Here is a 19252-nt window from a genome sequence, read left to right as displayed (position 1 = left end):
TATAGTCAAACTCTTAAAGTTATTTTAGCTACTTCAACAGAAGCTTGCCATACCATTCACTTGTCATAATCTGAAGAATTTCCCAATTCTGAGAGTTTAAAAGTGTTTCAATTCTGCTGATTAATTGTTCCAATACTATTCTTCCCCCTTTTTTTGAGTCATTGTAGGAACCTGCAGGTGAAATGACTGTACATGATGTGCATTGCCAACAGGGGGAGTATTGGATTGATTTAACAATATTTACTGGAGCTGCTAAAGCATTTGCCTGTAAGTGCAGGAGATGAGTAATAAACCAAAGTATTTTCAAGAATCTAAGAAAAGACTTGTGAAGGGGGTGTGTTCAAAGGTGGTTTTGATAAGATAACTTCAAAGACTGAACTTAATCTTTAAAATTCTCAGCCTTGCAGTTACCAGATATTTTCCAAAGATCCTTGTAATATATTAGTAGATTTGAATGCTTGAGAGAACCCCAGGCTGTTTCTAAGTAAAGCTTTTGTATTTATTTCTTTCTTTTCTCTAAATTTTACAGGAAAGGAAAACTGAAGTGTCTTTAGATATGAACTGCTTGTCTTCTGAGAGGCTGAAAAACCCTTTTGCAGCATATACCAGTTTATCCGTTTGCATTTGGAGAGCAAAGGTCAAGGTAAATCTTCATTCTTTGTGCTGAAGTGAAAGAGCTGGGTTTGCTTTGTTTTTTTTCTTCATATTTTAAAAGATAAATGGTATTAATTCATGTAACAGGAATGGATAATGAAATATTATGATACTATAGAATTAGAATCATGGGATCTTAGAATCCTTTTGATTGGAAAAGGCCTTTAACATTGTCAAGTCCAGCCATTATGTAACTCTGCCAAGTCTGGTGCTAAACCATGTGTGTCAGCACCTTGTCTATGTATCACACTTCTGTACGCTTTCTTGTTCCTTCTCCCATGGAGTTAAAAGTTAGCAATGAGAGTTTACACAAGCCATCATGTTCTCTGTGCTGTATCAGTCACACGTGGGTGATGATGTTATGCAGGGCATGAGGTAATGATTTCCAAGTGTACACACCTTCTGGGTGTGTTGAGGTGCTCATGTTTTAAACATACAATTCTCTCTCCACACCTTAGATGTTTTGCCTTTTTTTTTTTAATAGCTCTTATGAAATGCTGTGTCTTTGTTAGGACATGCAAGCCTACACTTGACAGGAGTACTTGTACTTCTGCCTTGCTTACAGAAACCACAAGATGAAAATCATCTTCATATGCTTAGTACCCTTCAGTGCTCTGTATCCTCACAATAAATTCATAATAAATCGCCCTTCTACCTAACTGGTAAGAGTATATAAATCTTAATAGTTGTACAAATCCTCAGACTCACCATTAAAAAACTGTTAACTTCCCAACAAGTGGATGTATTAAAATAAGGGTAAAGTTACGTCAGCAACACAGCTCGTAATATAATAGTATATTCTAGTTTAAATACTCTAAGTCCTTTGTTTTATTAGGCTTTAAATTCTTGGTTGTTGAGGGCTTTTTCTCGCTTTGGCCACTTTAATATTTGCCACACACAAATCACTTGGAGTATGGATAAAGCTCTGAGAAGACTAAGCAGAACAGGTAAGTAAAACTCCTTCTGTATTTACCTCTGCTATAGAATGTACAGTTAACTAGGGATGGGAAGTTATTCCTGCTGTTTGTCATGGTTAGGAATGATTTCATTTGGATATCTTAGCTTTTTACCTATACTTCACGGTGCCTATCAAGCGTTCTGTATTGATGCACTGAAGATTCTAGTAATTACTGATTTTTTTTTTTAATATTTTTTTTTTTAATCTGTGAGATGTAACTCTTCAAATGGTTTTTGTATATGGAAATTGCAATCAGATCATACTGCAAGGTCTGAGAAAAAGATGATTCGCAAAGTATTTCTGGTACTTCTAAGTCACATTCCCATGGTGATGGGTGTGGCATAATAACCTAGATTAGAGTTTACTAGAATGAGTAATAAAATTTGTAATGAGGTTGGTATAGTATGAGCAGCCATCACTGACTTTTTCCCACAGATTCTTGTTGGCATAGCACTTGTGTTTGTTTACAGCACTTGGAACAGAAAAGTATTTTAAAATACTTATGCACATCTGAAAACGTTGAATCTGTGCAAAATATTCAGGGTATCAGTCAGGTGGCTAGTAGTCTCTTGAAAAGATTTGAATTTCTAACTTAAATTTGTATAACCTAATTCACAGTGCTTAAAATGTCAGGAAAGTAGAGCAGATTCTAGAAGATAGCTGAAAGAGGTTAGCTCTAAAAAAATTATTTTTATTGGAAACTCTTAAGGCAGGATAACTGGGAAAAAGAACAGCAACAACTAAGAGGAGGAAAAAGCTCAACTATAATTAAAATGTTTCCAGTGCATTGGTAGTTGCCATAGAACTCTGCAGCACCTTCATTTTGTCATGGCTCTATTGCCTCTGGTAAGTAAATGCCAATGAAGGTTGATGATGTTCCTAAGAATTTGTTATACAGTCATACTTACATTTTGGGGGGTGGGAGGGGATGAGTCAGAGGTTGGAACTGGTCTTGGATTCTTGGAGAAGCTTATAAACAGGATGGATTTAATAACATGGTAACTCATCTGTGACAATTGGACGCTTCCTAAACTTCGGTTCAACTACAAGTGGCAACGATTCGACATAAGATTTTTTTTTTTTATGGTGTGTATTTAGCTGTCATACAGTGACTGAATAAAAATGCATTTACTCTTTCTTTAGAAGTCAGCACTCTCAATAGGAACAAAAAAAGATGCTTTGCTTCTCTGTAGGTGAGATTTCAGCTTTTGTTGGTGTTTACATACATGATAAAAGATTTGCATAGTTTTATCTGGCTCAGTAGACTGATTTCTCTAGTTGGCTCATGATGCTCATAATCAAGGTGAACATTGTTGTTAAGTACTTTGTTTAAACAAGTGTGCAGAAAGGATTCTTTAAATACTGTTTGTTTAAATACTCTTCTCTGTTGTTGTACCCATGTTGAGTAGGATGAAAGTTTGTCTTGTGAAGCACACCACCAAAGAACATGGACTTGCAGAACCTCATTGTATTGCTGCTGGCTACTACAGCTGACCTAGGGAAGGAAAACAGTAAGTACATTAAGAAAGGAAAGACTTCTTGCAGTCTTTCAGCTGTGAAAGTAGCTAGTAAGTCTGCAATATTTTTGGAAGGGAACTTTTTCATACGTGATAATTAAGACTTAAAAAGGCTGGTTTTCATCTAGAGACGCAAATTTAAGCCAAAATTAAGAGTAAGCATCAGGCTTCAGGACACTAAATCTCTTCAGGATCAATATAGCTGTAAACACATGAGCAAAATGTACCACTGGGGTTAAATGAGAAGGAGCAATCCTGTTGTGCTGTTGAAAAAACAGAAACAACTACAGAAAATCAGTGTGCAAGTTGCTGTGCTGGGGTTTTTGAATCGGTATTTCCGTGATTAAAAAGGAAAAAGGCAATTAGTCACTTTTTCTGAAGCAAGTGTGACCATCAGTTCTGTGTAGGAATTGCCAGATGTATATCTTGAGATCATTCAGAACAAAAAAATCCTCTACTCAAAATCTTTGTCTTGTATATTCAATGGGATGTATCCAAATGGATCTCTTAAGCTATCCTTAAATGCAATTCTTAAAGAACAACACTTAACAATTCTGAAAGCTTCAGTAATTTTGAACCCTTCACAAATCTGAAAAAGAGCAGAAGCCTTTAAAACTGGTGTTTCCACTTTACTGAAGAGAGCAATTTTAATTCTAAAGCAGGCCTTATAGTTGTGGCCAGCATGCCAGTAGTTATGTTGGCATTCTAAATTTCCCTGGAATCATCCAGCAATTCTTGTTGTCATAGTTAGGAAAATATATTTTGAGTCTATATTATGTTGACTGATCTGGTGATGTAGTTCAGGAGAGCCACTAAGGTTGCAATCAAAGATACTCTACCTTTCAGTAATACTTAGTTATTTACAGTAGTGTGATTTCTAGTACCAACATCTTTTTGTAATGATTGCCACAAATTGAGTGTGAACGTACCAGATGTTACCACAGCCTGAATATATCTGCATCTGAGTGTAGGCTGGCACATAGAAACTAAGCCAACCATTTCTGATTGGGATGAACTTAAGTTACAGTTGCTCTAAAGCTACTTTTTCATGGTTGAATGATGGATGACTAACTCCCTTGTTTCCTACAGGATTACTTTGATCTTGAAGCAATGATCCTGGCCACTAGAAAATTACTTGAAAAACCAATGGCACATTCACTTTATAGGTAGAAGCTTTTGATCTGTGTAACGTTGCTCTCAATTCTTGCTTGACTAACAGGATATTTTTAGCTCATCCTTGCAAGAGAGTAAAGAAAGCTACTTATGTATTTGATCTGTAGCTCATCTGTTATTTCACCACTGTTATTTACCACTTCTGCTTTTACAGGACTTCTTGAGGCTGTGCTTCGTACTAAATACATCAAATATTGTTCAGGAAAACTTTCTGTTATGCATTGAACTGCATACACATGCAGTGTACCTACCTACATGGTAATGAATAAACTGAGACAAAATCATATTAATTTAATCCCATCAGACCAGTACAGAAAGCTCAAATCTACACTAGCAGAAAGAAGCACAAAGATTACAGTACATTAGAGGTTGGAAGGAATCTCCAGAGATCATTGGGTCCAACCCCCCTGCCAAAGCAGGATCACCTAAAGTAGTCCACACAGGAATGTATCCAGGTGGATTTTGAATGTGTTCAGAGAAGGAGACTCCATGACCTCTCTGGGCATCCTGTTCCAGTGCTCCATCGCTCTTACTGTAAAGAAGTTTCTCCTCATGTTGAGGTGAAATCTGTATTCAAGCTTGTACCTGTTGTTTCTTGTCTTACTATTGCATACCACCAAAATGAGCTTGTTCCCCTCTACTTGATACCCACCCCTCAGATATCTATACACGTTGATGAGATCCCCTCTCAGTCTTCTCTTGTCAAGACTAAACAGCCCCAGGTCTCTTAATCTCTCTTCAGAGGCAAGCAGCCTCAAGTTCCCTAATCCTCCTCCTGGCTCTGTTGGATTCTCTCCAGCAGGTTCCTGTCTGTTGTACAGGAGGAGCCCAAAACTGGACACAGTATTCCAGGTGTGGTCTCACCAGGGCAGAGTAGAGGGGCTCTCTTGGTCACAAGGTCCACAACTGTAGTTCTCAAGTCAGCAGGTATTTTGGGCAAGTGTTCTCTGAAGTTAGTCTGACTCTAATTTTTTGTGTTAGCTATAGAAATAATTCCTAAGGGCTGCAGGGTCAATTTTTTATTGTAGTAAGCAATCATTTGCTGGCTCTGCACCTCTAAATGCATTCTGATATTTTAATCCTGAAGTCCTTATACAGCAAAACTTCTATCAAGTTTTTATCAAAACTTTTATCAAGTTTTGCAGGGAGAAAGAAAGGTGGCTCTACACCCATTTGGTATCTGTTTCAATATCTAAGGGCCCGGGGTGAGAGATTCTGTTTAACACTTAGGAAGTAAAATGCAAACAAGCAGTGCTAAATGCTGATCTAGTTGAAATCTATTATTTGAAGGACTGCATCGCACCATTTTGTGCTTTACTGTGCTGGAGTAATGCCAAAGAACGAAGCCAAAATGAAACACAAATTGCAATCAGGCTCCAGCAATGGACCTGCGTTCTCATCACCCTTTTGTTCAAATGGCATCATGCAGAAACTAAATGATCTATGAGACTGCAAACTGAGGTTTGCTTTGTGCTGAATTCAATGGTTGTGGGCCAGTTCTAGCTGCTGTTATCTAAGAGGTGAAGAAGCAGAGCTGTTTGATTCAGCCTTGGAAACTGGTATTAAATGGTTGATGATGGTGTTTGAGCTGCTGCTACAGCTGTTTCAACTTTATCAAAGGGTAAGGCCAAGTTCCAATGTGTTGCTTCACAAACAATGAAAAATTAAATATTCAGTACTTTAGAGAATTAGAAGGAATGATAAATTCCTGGGCATCAGGACAAAAGGAAAATGGAGTAAAGAAGCAGACAGTAAAGTTATTCATCCATTAAGAGCGATGTGCTTCATAGCTCCTGTCTCATATCCCCTCCCACTCACACCCGCTCGCTGCCGCAACGACGTTCCCCGACGGGTCAGCGCTGTCGGTGCTCGGGCCCCCTCCCCGAGTGAAGCCCTCGCTCCACCGGCTTACCCGCCGGCTGCCGGGACGGGCGGCTCCCTGGGGGCCTGCCCTTCCTGTGGCGGCCACCCGGGAAGCAAGCAGGGTGAGAGCGCGGAGAGCCTCTTCTTCGTCCTCTGCCCGGCTGCGGCAGGCACCCCCAGGGGCGAACAAAGCGGGGGGCAGACAAAGGAAGAAGGAGGCGAACGGAGAACGCGGGGGAGCGGGAGCGAGGATGGGGCGCGTAGGGAGGCGCGGCTGCTGCTGCTGCTGCAGTAGTCTCCGCCTTGCTGAGCCGCGAGCCCGGCTGGGCGCAGACGTTGCCTGCCCGCTCCGCCCCCTGCGAGCCGGGTGGTGCCGCCGCCGCTGCAGAAGGGGAGGAGGCGGCGGCAGCAGGAGCTGTGCCGGGCGCTGACGGCGACCGGAGAAGGTAGCGGCGGCAGCGTGGAGCTGAGGGTGGCAGCGGTGAGGCCGCCGTTGGGGCCCGCGCGGGGAGGGCGGTGGCGGCGGCGCTGCCGGGACGGCGATGGCGCCGTCTGAGGGCGGGTGGGAGCCGCCGGCCACCTCCCGCTTTGGGGCCTCCGCTTCCCGTCCGGGCGCCTGAACGGGTGCTGCGCTGTACCCGCGCTCGGGCCCGGGGTGGAGGCGGGGCGGCCAGTGGTGGTGAGCGGACTGTGAGGTGTTGGAAGAGCTTGCGCTGAGGGAGCGCGCGCAGTGAGGGACCGAGGTGTCCTGAGCGGGGTGCGAGACGGTGGGCAGCGCCGGAGGGGCGATGCTGGGCTGGGTGGCGCGAGGCCCCGGGAGCCGGCGTCTACCGCCCTGAGGCGGTTAACCTCCACCACACGTGCCTGCGCTTCCTCGCCGGCCTGCCAGGGCCGCGGTGACAGCAGCCGGTTTGGCTGGTTCCCGAACCCTGTGCTCGGGCTTGCTGGGCTTATCCCGCTCTTGGATGCCTTCCCCGCTTCACTCGCCGCCGCCGTGCCCTGATTTGGACGGGGCTGGCTGCCCGGTTTGCTCCTTGGGTACTTGCACTCTATAAATTTGGAGGCTGGTGAGAAGAAGGGGGTCGGCCGCGGCAAGGTGTGGGGTAGAAGAGCCTGCGTGGGTTGGGGCCCTCCTCGGTGCCGTCTCACACCGCACAGAATGCCCGTGTGGGTGTCTTCGTGATTCGTTAGGAGCAGGTAGGGACCTGAGGGTCTCCAGTGCAGTTTCTACTCGAGTTTTACCCTCAGAAGATGTAGCATGTACTTAGTTCTGGGTGGCTTGAGTGGATGATTCTGACGGGAAGGAGGCTTACCGTGAAGTCGTGGTAAACGCTGACCTGCAATTCTCAGCATCCTGCACTTACATGCTGATATTTTACTAATTTAATGATTTGTCTTATGATTTATTTTGGCTCGTTCTGGTTTTATATTTGTTTGTGTTGTTTTCAAAGTTCCTGATTTGCAGGTGAGCTGCTCTTGATCCCACAGGTATCAAGATTTCCAGGTGGCTCAGCCGGAGTTCACTGCTATAGCTATAGCCAGCATTAGACCTGTAGGATCCCAGGCATAGGCTGTACTGTGGGCCCCTCCTGTTCCGCTAGCTCACTGCTACTTAAGGCCATTCAGTGTTCTCTTTTCAGTGCCTCAGCTATGATGGGACAGGAGTTAATTGTTGCTGTTACTTACATGTTAATGTGGTGCCTGCTGCATTGAAATCAGGAAGTTAGTTTTCCCTTTCATTATAACGTGTTTGTGTTTTAAATAGTTAAAAAAAAAAAAAAAAGTCAACACCACAAAAAAAATCGCTTCCAAAATACAGCGTGGGGAAGAAAACTTATTCTGTGACTGTATATGTTCAAGATTGAAAATGTGACTGTGAAATGAAGACTTTCCTCCCCATCACTCACTCAGTGTGGTGAATGGGTAGGGTTTTATAGGAGTTCACAGGTTGCTTTGAGATCTTTGAGCAGAAAGATTTTAAAATGTGATAGCTATATTAATATGTAGGAAGAAAGAGTTTCAAAAGCTTGCTGCTTTGCAAAGAATTTTATTTAAAGAACAGAAGTATGCATGTAATTCTGAAACTAGCTGTGTCAGAGAGTGATTTTTCTGGTGTCTGTCTCTATGCACCTGCCGCAATGTGTAACAAGATAGCAAATTAGATCCCCCAGCCCCAACAGCCATGTGTCTCAGTCTAAGGAATGTGTAACTGTTCAGGTACAAACCTTCCTAATTTACATACTGAGTGTGGGATGAAAAATGTGCAGAGATTTTTAGTTCCTAGTTTAAAATGACAACGTTTTAGGGTTCTCTTCCTGTCCAGTTCTTATATGTGCTAGAAGATTTTCTGTCTGTGCTGAAGTGCACTCAAGGTTTGTGTGTACTGAAGGGAGAGGGATGTGTTGAGTGAAGCAGAAAATCGTGGAAAAGTGACCTTAAATGTCTATATCTAGGGGTCAAAAGGGAGATTTTATTTAGGGCAGAAAAAAAAGGTAGTTATATAATTTGTATGATTACTTTTAAGGAGAAGATCTCAACTTTCTAATGAGCAGAAAACATCTGTCCCCTGTCTTTATCACTGAGATGTACTGTAGGAAATAAACAACCTCTTTCTTCATGTGATTATGCTGTAGGAAGAGTTCTGTATGCTGATTGCTGTGACTTTCTGGAGCTCCTGTAGATTTCTTATCTTCACCATCTTCTGATTGTGCTTATCCAGGGCAGCATTTACTTACTTAGTTTGGGCAGATTGGATAATTCTTTTAGTATTCCTCCTTTTAGCCCTGTAAAAGTTTTTCTTAGAAGTGACTGAGAATATTTCCAACCAGGTTTTCCTTCACAAGAAACAGAACGATCTGTCTAGCCAATATGATTTCAGAAGTGCTTTTCTTCTCCTCTCTAAAACATTTGGGTCAAATGTTAGCTCTCTATGTTGAAAGCAAGTTTTCTAATGTTTGAACATGATGACCATGAATGAATGCACCTCTTGTTTAATCTTTTGGCATTCCCTGGGGACTACTGGCTCTGCTGGCTTGTATAAAAAGTAGCGCACTGGAATCCTTATTGGACTGGCATGTTCAGAAATGCCTCAGATGGATGGTGTTTTGTTATTTAATGAAAGGCAATTATATACTGCATTAGCTGTAATCTCAGCTGCCCTCAACTAGCTGCCAATTTCTTCTGGAGCAACCATTTCATTCTTCTTGACCAGCAGAACTGAAGCCAACTCTGTCAGCAGCGTGGTCTCTGATTATTTCAGACATCTACTGATGTGTCTCTGCTTGTCCAGGTGTTTGTCCTCTACCTGCATTTATTTTTGCAGGGTGATGTTGCACTTGCATAACTTAGAGTGGTACAAGTGATCCTTGAAATACCCACAAATATAGTGTCTAGCTCCTGACCTCTGAAAGAATTTAGAGGATGTATCTCTGAAAGAATTCTGTCTGGAAAGAATTTAAAGGATATATTTATGAACAGACTGTACAAATTTCTATCTTAGCACTTACCTAGCAGTTCTCTACCTGGAATATCACATCAGTGGTTTGTACAAACTCAGACAGAAGACTCTTGGATGAATAGTACTGTGTAGTCTTTTACTTTCATAACATGTGTCTTCACTCTATTATTTCAAGAAGAAACACTGTTAAAAGCTGCTCAATTTTCTGGATCTTTATAATCTTACTGTCTGTAAGACAGTGGCATCCACTCAATCACAGCAATATTTATCTAAGTTCTGTATTTGTATTTCTACATCATTATATGCCAGCCATATAGCAGTCATGGTGGTAATTTAAAAGGCTAAGAACATGGAAAGCTAAAAAGGGATTGTTGACTTGATACTTTCAAAGAGTGTGAAATAGTTACAGCTTCACCCAAGTCTATCAAAATTAAATTTTTACTATAAAAAGCAGCATCTTTGTTTCAGTTGTAGTTGTATTAGGGAGAAGCCTCTTGTCTTTGTCTATATGCTTTTGGTTTGGAGGTTGACAAGAGATGTTTTCCTTCTTTAACTTTATAAATGAAAGGTTAGATCCCTGGTAACTGAAACTTGATGCTCTACTCTTCGAAAATCATCTCTTATTGTGGACTGAATGCACCTAGTGAGATGGTCAAAGTGCATTACCATCACCAGAAGTTAGTGTAGACAGTCAAGCAAATTACTCTTCTTGCACCTGAAATGGAGGGCTTTTGGGAAAGGCATGTTCCCTGGAAAAATGCAGGAAAAGTAAGAAGTATTGATAGCAGGCTTAGCAGAAGAGGTGTAAATGATATACTTCCTTGAGTGAAAACTCTCTACTTCTGAATCCTTGACTCATTCTGTAGAGAGTGATGTGTGCTTAGGAGGATCATGTGCTTTCCGATCTTTTAATAGACTAGAGCAGTGACATTTTTATAATGCATGTGTACAGTGGCAACTTGAAGTGTTAGCTTGCATCATATTTCCTGTGATTTGGGGTATTTTTAAGCTTTTAAACAGTTATCAGTTCTTCCTTATTAATTAAAGATGGGAAACTTGTTAAAAAATTGAACAACCAGTGTTTAGAAATAGCAACATAGATTGAAGGAAAAAAATACTCATTAGCCCCAAATTATTTTTTACTGTTAGAGACATCCTCTCTTATTTGTATTTCAGTAGTCTTAATTCTTTCTGTTTCAATGGTATTTTTTTTTTTTAGTAAGAGTCTCCAGGCATTTTGGAATCTGAATAAGCATGGTGAGTTACAGAAAGATAGGATGAGGTGACTTAAAACGTCCTTGATGCAGAATTAAAATCCTTTTGCAGAGTAGAAGCTTTAATGAATTCTCTTTCTCATCTAATTGCTGTAATATCTGACTGATGGTTTGATGTTCTGAGCCTCTCAGCATCTTTGATCTGATTGATCTTATTCCTAGTAGTTTCTTAGTTTGAGGACTTTACCCTGCCTTTTCCCTTCCCAAGCACAGGCAGAGAGAATCCTCTTCATCCAGATTGCAGTGAAGATCCTGCACTTTCTGAGGTAGAAAAACAGCCATGTGTCTTCACTTCCCAACTTAGAAGTGTCACTGTAATTTTCAGTGGATTTGTGTCTCATGATGGCTGTCTTCCTAACTATATTGTATTCATGTTTCATATTATCTCCAAACATACCGATAACCTGTTGCTGCCAAGTGTATTCATGGCAATACTTTGTGGTTTCCATTTTGCTTCTGAAGTTAGTTGGCCTGATCTAAAGATGTTGGGAGAAACTCGCAACTATTTGAACACAAGTCTTCCTCCTACCAGATGCCCTACTTTTGTGACTCTTACAAGAATATAATATTTGTTTTTAGAAATCTGCTGCCTTTTATTTATTTTGAAGAACCCAGCAGCTTCAGAATCAAAGGAGAAACACAGATTTGTATGCAGGCCTGGCTGCCACAAAAGCCTTGATGTTGAAAGATAGTCTGTAGGTCTTTGGTCCTGGATAAGCTGTGGATCTGTGAACTGACACAGAAAACAATTAATCTCCATGACAGAGAAATACAATGTTTACTGTCATTAAGTAACATTAAGGAACAAATCTAAAGTTGCTGGTTGAGCTCTGGATTAGCCATGCCTTTAACAAGGGACAGCATCACAGGATGTTTGCGTTGATTCCCAAACCACAAATTTTGTTCTTCCCCAGCCCCTCTGAAGTGTACAAGAAAATATGAATGTCTTCTGAGCTCTTAAGGAAAAAGATTCACTCTTAGAAGTTACAGAAACCTAGTAGCTATTTATGGGGATGTCCTTATACTGTGGTGTGATGGTGCTTGATAGTGGGATGAGTGATGACAAGGCATAGTGTTTGTGTTGCAGTGCTGGGACTGTTTTGGATATCCTCTGGGTGTCTTTGCTTCACCAAACATACTAGTTACTTTGGAGCAGGTAATGGTTATCTAAACAAATGCCCTCTAAAAGAGAGTTGAAAGATAGTTCAGGATCTTTGCTAGTGATCCTATAGATATGACACAGTTTTGAGTAATTCGTCAGCTTCTCTTTGTTTCAAATTCTGTGCATCAAATCAGTGACATTGTCAAAAGAGCTGTGTCATACCAGTGGGCACATTTCCCAACTTATTCCAGGCGTTTGGGTTTGTATTTTTACGATAGCTAAAGTAGGCTGTATTTTGAGTTAGGCTGAAGTCATTCTAAAACTTGTATTTGCTGGAGTAATCCTGGTAGCGATTTTGAAGGCACTTCAGAAGATCAAAGGATTGCTTTCATTTTATTAGTTCAATAATTATGCCTAGAGAAAATAAACAGAAATACACTTCTCCAAGGATCTGTCATTTATAAAATTTGTATTTATGTGAAGAACAAAGTACAAGAAACTTGAGGCTTTGTGGTTCACACAGGGTGAGCATTTGCCTTTGTGAAGGGCTCTAGAATTCAAATGTTGATTTTATTGGATTGGGCTGGAATGAGCTGAAGTGGAGTATCCTAAGAAGAATGATCCTATATAACCTATAGGAGATGTTGTTGCTTATTTTCTTATAAAATTTGTATAACATGTACCAGGATCTGCAAACATCAGGTCTGAGGTCTGGATTCCTTTACCTGGGCAGCTGATTTTTAAATGCAGAATGTTTTCTACTCTTAAAATTGACGTACAAAACACTGGTTTGATGCGTACATCCCAGCCCTTATATTTTGATGCTGCCAGTAAGCAGAAGATCTAGTTAGCCAAAGAAATACAATGTGATAGCACTTAGCATGATAAACATTGAATTAAATGATGCATGTTATTTTGATGTCTTTTCTTATGGCAGTGATGTACCTGAGAAGATCACCATATTACTTGATTAATTGACATAAAAATCCATGGTTTCTGGGAGACAAAATAAAGCTGAAGTTTAAATGCTCCCTTTCTTCTAATTGCTATGTGTCAAATGAGTAATCAAATGGAGTCTCCTAGATGCCAGCCTTTACTGAAATCTTTAAATCTTTAATTCTGTCTATTTTCTGTTTCATACATAAATTCTTTCTTAAATTCTATTCATTGCAACTCAACTGATACCTGAAGATGCCTCTGTAATCCCACAATGTAATCACTGAACAGCACAGCTACTTTCTTGAGCAACATTTAGATAATCAATTTGGCTTAGCAAGTGACTGCTGCAGAGGCTGCTACATCAGTACCATAATAATTTGCTGTTTGTGACCTGCTTTGTTATCAAATGCCTACAGTGCTTTTTCTGGCTTGTTTCAGTCTGAACTTGTTACTCACTCAATAAATGCTTTGGAGCTGACAAAATGTGCTGGATTTGCACTAAGTCATGAGCATTGGGTTCAGAGAGAAGTTCAGTAATTGGCTTCAGTAGCTAAATGTAGAGAGACCTTGATGTGAATTCATAGCTCCAAAGCAGTTGTATTTAAGTAGTAAATGTCTAGAAATATGAAGTCTGGTGCATGATTACAAGAGAAGTTGTGAAAAATTAATGCCTGAAGGCTTCCCAATCCATCTTTTTTGTTTAACTGCTTGTTACAGAACTGACTTTGAAGTTTAGTGTGACATTTACAATAGATACTGTGTTGTGGAATTATTTCATTCTAAATGCAGTCCAACACTTGCAAAATGGTGAGGCTTGGTTGCTCAGTATGAAGTAGCTCAAATAGATCCAGAACGTGGCAGAGGACACGTCATGATCAGGACAACTTGTTCCAGGGTGCAGCTCATTTCTCACACTCTGGTTGTGCTGACATTGCAGTATTCCAAAACAGGAGAAATTGGGATGCATAATATGTGGCAGTGGAGAACTGTACTTATATTCCTCCTCAGAAACAAAATAAGATAGTGGCAATAGAAAATGCTGTTTAGGGAGAATGTGTGAGGCTATTTTCTTTCTGCAGTTTATCCCTCTGCTGTGCCTGCCTCATGTGGAATTGTTTCATTAGGAATGTTAATGGGTATGTCTCAGTCTAGTCAGTTTGTGGACCTGCTGTGGGTGAAATAATCTTATTCCTATCTGAGCCTTGCAGAAGTTGGTCTTTGTGCTTTGTCACATTCTTGCACAGGGAGAAACATTCTTAAAGAGGTAGCAAGAAGCAAATGACATTGCAAATGTGAAGGCATTCATTCTGTTCAAAGCCAAAATGTGGTTGTACTTTTAAATTGTGTATGAATTTCAAAAGCCTCTAAGTTCAACCAAAAGCATTATTTTAAGTGGTTTTGGAATTATGTGTACTCACCTTTTACAAGACTCTAATACCAGCCCAGGAGACTGCAAATGCAGCTTTTAGAATTGTAATAGGAATTAGATCCGATTCATACAGAAGATGCTTAGACATTTAAAAGGTTAAACTGTTTAAAGAGACACTTTAAACTGTGAAGAGTCTTGGAGTAACTCATGGATCAGAAGAGAAAACTTTCCAGGTTCAAAATTCCAAGTTACTTTCTCTAAACCATTGTCAGGATATTTGAGGAATGACTCATGGCTTCTGAAAGCTTGGCAGTAGCGGTATAAAAATCAAGGGTATGAAACAGATATTTAAGAAATGCTGTTCAGGCTGCTACTTCAAATAGAGGACTTCATGTGGTGAGCTTGTTTTTCTCTCAGGAAAGTGAAGTTACTGGATTGTGGTGAGGTTTGAAATACATTTTCCATATCATGCTTCTACAGCAGGGATTTTCTGACTCGTTTTGTACATAGAACCGTTTTGGTCAGAAAAGACCTTTAAAATCGCTGAGACCAACCATTATCCAACTCTATCAAGTCTGATGCTAAACCATGTCCCTCAGCACCACATGTTAAATTTTCTTCATGACATGGTCAGAATTTATTATCTAAGTGCTTACTATTTAACTGGCACAGGGATTTCATAGGATCTTCCATGGTTATAGAGCCCTGTGAGATTTTCAGCAATTACCTATTCTATACAACCCTTTTACAATATTTACTCTGTATTTGTGAGTCTTTATGTGGCTTTTGCAAAGCACTGGTAGGCTCAGCTGAATTAACAAATTTAAGTGGTCTGTTGTTTTGAGCTTAGAAATGTGTTGGTATTGAAAGGCACTTTCCAACATTGATTAGTCTTTTAGTGGTGTTAACTAGGTTTAATATTCAGTCTTTTAAATTTGAAATGTATTGAGGAACTCGTGGATGGCCTATAGTGGATGATCAATCATCAAAATAATTGTTTTGCTTTACTTGTGATTTATTTACTTGTGATGTGTAATAGTGTTCCATCCTCAAAGTACACTGCTTGGAGTTGGACTGCGTGTGTCTGCATGCAGAAGACAGAGATTATGCAGTCTGTTTTGAGTCAATTCAAACATTACACTGCTGAGTTCTAGAATGTCCTCTTTGTTTCCATACCAAATGGACAGACAACTTGCTTTTCTCCATGGAAACACTGCCTCTGTTCCTTGTAGTCCTGAGTAGTGATGTTAGCGAATGGTTCTTTCTTAAATTGTCAAGTCATTGTTTCAAGTGTTTTATCAGATGAAACATTTTACTTTTAATTATGGTACTACCTGTCCTGATGAAGGAGGGGTGGTAGGGTGGTGGGAGTTTGTTTGTCAGATTTCAGCTAAGCTTAAAGGACTGTTGGTAGTTATTTTTGTCAGGACTTCACAGTTCTTAAGTGGAGGGAGCTGAGGCTTTAACTTTCCCTCCTGTTTTCTTATTTAATTGTTTTAGGTCTTGTTGAAAATACAGCCTTGAAAGAAGTGGTGGACAGCTGGTTTTACTATAGGAATTCCTTTGACAGCTGGAAAATGTTCTGCTTTTTTAATTCAGGGTTATGTGGTTAAAATTTATTTATTGTTATATCAACTTCTCAACAGAATTCATGTATATTATCAGATTAGAAGGATTTGTTTTCATATACTAGCAGTTCTCAACTTGTTGCTTATGGATTGTTTCAATCCATGTAGTGATTTGTGGTCTGCAAAAGGTAAATAAGAATAAAGATATTAATCAGCCAAAAGAGCCAATACAAGGATTTGTGTCTGCATTAGAAAAATTTTAGCAGTCAACACATATACACACACAAAATGCAGTTCATTCAAGATTGCAACACGTTTTCATACTGTATGAAATAATACATTTTCCAGTAATGGCCCAACTATAAAGCTCTAAAGCTTGTGTTAAAATGTCTTTTTTTTTTTTTTCTTTTTTTTCCCACCCCCTACTTATTTATTATATTGGTAGAACTTGTAGCTTTCTGAACACTTCAGAATATATATAGACATACACACAGAATACTTCTGGCATATATTACCAGATTAGTTTCTGGGCATTTCTTCAGATTCCTGATATTTTTAGAAACTTTAATGTTATTGCCTATTGGTTATAAAGATTCTTTTTCAGAAGGCGACACTGATTGAAGGAAGGAAAGAGAACAAATCGAGACAAGTAGCTAGCTGCTCTTTTATGAGAGCTAAAATGAGGTAATTGACATCTGGAGCCTGTTAGAAAATGCTGGAGTGTGTAATGCTTGAAATCACTTGATGCAAATTTATGTGTTTTCAGTGTTTATGGATTCTATTAGGAAATGCAGCTATGCAGGTCCTCTTGCTTTGTAAGACTGAAAGTTGCATTTTAACAATTGCAATAAGGCAGTGATTTACCAAACTGTGTTACCTACATTTAGCAGGTTTTTTGAATTAAGCTACAATATCAGTAAGTCTGAAAGGAGGGTACAGGGATTGTGTTACTTCTGGCCTAGTTGAAGGCCTGTATGTTGAGAAAAGCAAATGACACAGCAAATATATAACCCATGACTGTGGTGAGCAAGATTAAAATATGAGTGAGTACCCTGAGCCAAGAAATGCAATATTAGAACATTCTAACTTTGTTGAGCAGAGGTTTGGTAAACATCTATTAATAAATAATTACTTGAAACTGGCTAAATGTAATTTTGAGGGGGTAATTCAGTGTTTGTTTTCTTTTAAGACACCTACCTTTACGCATTACAGATAGTTTTTACTTTTGTGGTGTTGCAATGCTCGTGGCAGGGTTGTAGGGGGGGAAACAAAAAAAAGGGAGTATATGGAAAAGAATGGAGAAGATTAAGACAGCTTGTAGCTTCCTGGGTTTAGGAAGCAATATTTCTTAAGGAAGTCTTGACCCAAATAAGGTGGTTGAATTTCCTTTAATTAGTTGTTTGGTACTGACTCTGAACTAAAAGTAACTGACCTTGATACCTCCTGCGTTTTTGTGCTTGTACCAAATGCTTCTTGATCTTGCACGTTTTTCCCATTCCATGGATTTTAATGGGTTGAGGAAGGTAACAGAGGCATGTGTGGAGATCCTGGCATTGGAGGGGAGGGAAGAGGGCCTGTACTGTGAGGAAGAATGGGTAGGTAGTATATGTATAAGAGAAGGTCTGTGGTGTGAAAAAGAGCGATTTTAGAAGATTTCTAAAACAAAATATGCAGAAATATGAAGCATTCAGATTTATCAGGGAGGGCAGGAGAGGAAGAAATCCTCACAGTGTTCCTGCTGTTTCCGACATGACATCTTCTGTGATCCTCTAGTTGTTCTGCTGTGCAGCTGTGTGCCTCCCAGTTCTTTCACAGCTTAGCTCTACTTCATGCCTATCCTTCTGCTTTGATTTTAGAAGGCTAACCCTGTTTCATGTTCATGAACATGAAAGCTCCCACTTAAAAATTAAGGGTAAATGTCTTGCAAAAACAACAGAGAAATTTTTCTCTGCAGCAGTCATAACTCCACAGATGCCTGGGTGACGTACTTCTGGAAATGCTAGAAAAAATGTTCAGAAATCCTCACAGCACACTTCATAGTTTTCCTGGCACGTAACTGAAATTGTAGACAAACACCATACAGCCAAGGTGGTCATTAATGCTTGTTAAGCTATAACATTTTTGCAGACTTCTTAGAAAATGCCTTGAATTTGGCATGGCTGATCTGTAAATAGCTACAAAGCATTTCACTTTGGTGTTTAGGTTCACAGAACAGTGTGCCTGATACTTCTTTTTTTGCATTTTCACAGTGAATTGATTTTTAGGAACACTAATGTGCTGGCTGTTAATAATGCATGAGGGGTAGAACTTACAGTGGTAGGTGAAGGACACAGCTGGCTTGTGTCTTCAGCCTGCCTTCCTGTGGTGTAGCAGTCTCCTTCACTAGAGTTTGTTTTGCTTTTAAACACACTGATCCCAGTATGCCTACCTGGGCACTGCTAATAATGTTTTCGAAGTCTGCAACTAGTCAGCTTTCTGCCTGTGTGTGGGTACTGATTGGTGTCAAAATGCTGAGCAAATGGCAGGACTGAGACCTGCTTTACAATTTTTGTTTGTCATGTCCTGAGCAAACAGTTGAGCAAACGGAATATTGCTACATGTCTACATTTCCTTTTCTTGTTTTTAAGGTGTTTAGATGCATACTGGCTTTTGTTTTTTTTTAAGAGGCCATAGCTATTCTGTTGGTACTTTTGTATATATAAAGCATTGCAAGTATCCAGGCTGTGTTCATGCAGAACAGTTTGTGAGAACAGTTTGTGCTTTTTGAAGGTGGTAGGGAGACCAGTCACCTCATGGTATGGCTTTGAATTCACATTGCAGACCAAAAAGGTGCAGATTTTTTTCATTCTATATGAAAGAGCCTTTCTAAAGCTTTTGTAATCAGAAGGAAGATACCTTCTGTGGCAGAACCCTCATGACATAGTTCCCTGAAAAGCTTACAGCTGTCTTCCAAGTCAGAGCAGCACTCTATCCTAGCAACCTAGGCAACAGTGCCAGAGAAGTGTAGCTGGGACACTGTCGTGGGGTCTGTGAGCCAGCATATCTTGTGATCTGAGAGATCACATACAGCTGAGTGAGCTGATGTTTGCTGTTTAGTTGTTATCATCTAACACTCCTGATGAATTTTACTTTTTCAGTTCCGATCTCTCTTTAAAGCTTTATTCTTTTTAATCTGAAGTGCCTCTTGGTTTTTCCTGCAGTTGGTTTTCTCTAGTCTCAAGTTGTTTTTGCTGGGATATTGCAACACTTGAAAGATGTGACTGAAAACTGTAGGGAGTGCAGAGAGATTGTATCTGTGTAATGTTAGTAATGCTGTTAAGGGCTTTGTTTTTCTTTCGTTCTTAAAATAGTCTTTTAGTTTAAACCTCAAGAAGAATA

General features: G+C 39.9%; 1 protein-coding gene across 1 annotated transcript in view; it reads left to right on the top strand.

Annotated features, from left to right (window-relative positions):
* Positions 1-6624: 6624 nt before the first annotated feature.
* LOC128975743 (vacuolar protein sorting-associated protein 33A) overlaps positions 6625-19252 on the top strand; it is an 83072-nt gene continuing 70444 nt past the window's right edge. The window contains exon 1 of the mRNA XM_054392766.1: positions 6625-6646. The gene's annotated coding sequence lies outside the window, so the exon portion shown is untranslated. The remainder of the gene's footprint in view (positions 6647-19252) is intronic.

The sequence above is a fragment of the Indicator indicator genome, chromosome 26 (assembly GCF_027791375.1).
Source record: "Indicator indicator isolate 239-I01 chromosome 26, UM_Iind_1.1, whole genome shotgun sequence".
NCBI classification, from domain to species: domain Eukaryota; kingdom Metazoa; phylum Chordata; class Aves; order Piciformes; family Indicatoridae; genus Indicator; species Indicator indicator.
The sequence above is the reverse complement of the archived record's forward strand: the minus strand, read 5'-3'. Positions and strand labels throughout refer to the sequence as shown.